General features: G+C 55.3%; 1 non-coding gene across 1 annotated transcript; it reads right to left on the bottom strand.

Moving 5' to 3' along the window:
* Positions 1–235: 235 nt before the first annotated feature.
* TRNAC-GCA lies at positions 236–307 on the bottom strand. The gene has a single exon. It is a non-coding gene; the product is annotated as a tRNA-Cys (tRNA).
* Between the last annotated feature and the right edge of the window lie 2759 nt (positions 308–3066).

Below are 3066 nucleotides of genomic sequence, written 5' to 3'. Positions count from 1 at the left end.
CATATTTACTATTCTTTCTACACATCGGGATGTTTTTTTCCTGCAACCTCAATAAGGATTCTTTAATCCTTTAGAGGATTGGAACTGATTTCAGTGAAGGGACATGTTTGCTAGGTTTTTATGCATTTGCACAGGAAAACATTGAGTGTTTCTATTCATTTCAGGAATCCCTATTCAGTGGAACTCCTGAACATAATGGAAATGCCATTATTTTTGTTGAAGGAAGAGGTTTGTAAGGGGGCACTTGGATTTGAACCAAGGACCACTTGAACTGCAGTCAAACACTCTACCACTGAGCTATACCCCTATGGCTGCTGTGTAGGTAAGTCAGAGATCTTAAAGATTTTGAAGGACAGGCCCTGCCTCAGAGATCTGTTCTGTTCCCAGACCACAGTGCTTTTAAAAATGGAGTTTGATTAAATTTATAGATCCATGTAAACACCACAGCTTGCACACCCACTCCCATAGCTTCCCCCAGTGACAGAACTACCACCTCTCGGGGAGATGGATTAACTACACAGACGGGACAGCTCTCTCCCCTCTGCTTAGAGCATCTTCATTATTTATGAATAGGTGGGAAATAAACTCCTGAATGGACAGTAACCAATTTATCAAATATTGCTGGGTCTGCATTCAATATGGGTACCTGGTCGTATTGGCTGGATTAGTAGGAGCATTGCCGGCAGATCGAGGTAAGTGATTATTCCCTTCTATTCGGCACTAGTGAGGCCACATCTGGAGCATTGAGTCCAATTTGCGCCCCCCCACTACAGAAACAAATTGGAGAGAGTCTAGGGGAGGGCAACAAAAATGATTAGGGGGCAGGGGACTTACGAGGAGAGGCTGAGGGCAGGGCTGCCCGGGGGGGGCAGGTGGGGCAATTTGCCCCAGGCCCTGCAGGGCCCCCATGAGAACACAGGATTCTAGAGTATTGCAACATTTTTTTATGGAAGGGGCCCCCAAAATTGTTTTGCCCCAGGCCCCCTGAATCCTCTGGGCGGCCCTGCCCACTCCACCCCCTTCCCTTGTTCTCTCTCTGAGGCCCCACCTGTGCTCCGCCCTCACTCCCATTGGCCACTTCCCACCACTGCTCTTCCACTGGGGCTGAGGCCTGCTGGTCCACCTTCCGCTCGCTCCTCTCCTCCCTGAAGGCCTCCTTGTGCCTCTCCACCCCGTACCCCAAGGCCTCCCTGCTGCCCCCACCTCTCTGCCCCCACCTCTCTGCCCCTCCCCTACGACCCGCCCTGCCCACCGCCCCCACCTCTCTGCCCCTCCCCTGAGACCCACCCTGCCCACCACCCCCACCTCTCTGCCCCTCCCCTGAGACCCACCCTGCCCACCCCCCCACCTCTCTGCCCCTCCCGTGAGACCTGCCCTGCCCACCACCCCCACCTCTCTGCCCCTCCCCTGAGACCCGCCCTGCCCACCACCCCCACCTCTCTGCCCCTCCCCCGAGACCCGCCCTGCCCACCGCCCCCACCTCTCTGCCCCTCCCCCGAGACCCGCCCTGCCCACCGCCCCCACCTCTCTGCCCCTCCCCCGAGACCCGCCCTGCCCACCGCCCCCACCTCTCTGCCCCTCCCTTGAGACCCGCCCTGCCCACCTCTTTCCTCAGTCATCTGTTGTTATTCCATGAAACATCAAGGATGGAATAAAAAGCTGAGTTTACTCACTGATGTGCTGGGGATATGGCAGGAAAGGGACTGTCTGAATGATCAAGGCAGGAAATGGACAACAATCTACAGCAACGTCATTGACCACAAACATACTCTAACCATGCTCCAGCCAGAAGGGAAATGAGCAGGAATTCTTGCAGTTCAGCCATGGACACACTTACACAATGGCACGGCAATGTGTGTGCTGAGGGAGCTGGTCTGAGGAAACAACTGGAATTGATCACTCAGTGAGAACAGAACTAGAGTGCAGTGAGAGACACATCTCAACCAAGTAGTTGTGGCTGAGTGGTTAAGGTGATAGACTAGAAATCCATTGTCGTCTCCCTGCGCAGGTTTGAATCCTGCCAACTATGGAGAAAGTTGTGGTTCTTTAGTTTCAAGGGAGCTGGGTCTTGTCTCACTCTCAAGCTGTCTCTACACTATTGGGTAATGCGGCTTTAAAGTGTTTTAATTAAACAGCTGTTGCATGTCCACACTATGCCCCTTGTGTCACCAGAGCACATCCACGCTAGAATCTTGGATGGCCACAGAGAGCAGTGCACTGTGGGTAGCTGTGCAACTGGCTGCAGGGTGCTTTAGGAAGGGTTTGCAATGCCTCATGGGCCGGTGTAGCATCACATGATGCAGGTTTCTCTATCCCACCGTTCCACGGGCATCCTACTAGATTGCCAGCTGCTTCTCAACTGCAGTGTGCGTGGCGGGGTAGAGACTGTGTGTGTGTGGGGAGAGGGAGTGTGTGTGTGGGGAGAGGGAGTGTGTCGCACACTGTCTCTATGTTCAGACAGCTGCTGCAAGCAACCAGGCCTGAGGCAGGGGGAGGGGGCAGCCCCAACATCAGCCCCCGCTTCCCTCACTGGCTCAGCTCAGCACAGCAGCCTCTGTCACACGCACACACACACTGCTGCTGCTTAGCTCTGTGTCAGGGGTGCAGGAACAGGGGGTTTAGAGGGCCGTGGCCCCACCACACTTAACTGGCTGTTAGGACAAATGATGGAGGGGGGAAAGGGGGAGTCTTGGGGGGGGGAGAGGCATTCTGTGGGTGTGGCCTCGGGGGGAGAGGTGGTGTGAGTGTGGGTCCTTGGGGAAGGGGTGTCATGGGAGTGCCACAGTTCAGACAATAGTGACCCCCCCACTGTAAGGAAGCTCCCGCCGCCCCTGCTCTGTGTTCGTAGCGCGGGAGAGAGCAGCGTTCCAGGGCAGTGATTTGCTCCCCGGGGCTCCGCCAGGGGGGCTTGGGAGGCTGTAGGGAGCCCTGGGCCCTTTAAATCACCAGACTGGGGAAGCCGGGCCGGGCTGGCACAGCGTACCTGCTCTTGCCAGTACCTCATACCGGAATGTACCAGCTTACGTTCACTTCCGGAAGGTCCTCACGTGGATCAATAACTGGTTA

The sequence above is a fragment of the Mauremys mutica genome, unplaced genomic scaffold (assembly GCF_020497125.1).
Source record: "Mauremys mutica isolate MM-2020 ecotype Southern unplaced genomic scaffold, ASM2049712v1 000501F_np12_subseq_1:148776_obj, whole genome shotgun sequence".
NCBI lineage: Eukaryota > Metazoa > Chordata > Testudines > Geoemydidae > Mauremys > Mauremys mutica.
Note: the sequence above shows the minus strand (reverse complement) of the source record. Positions and strands in the feature narration are given on the sequence as shown.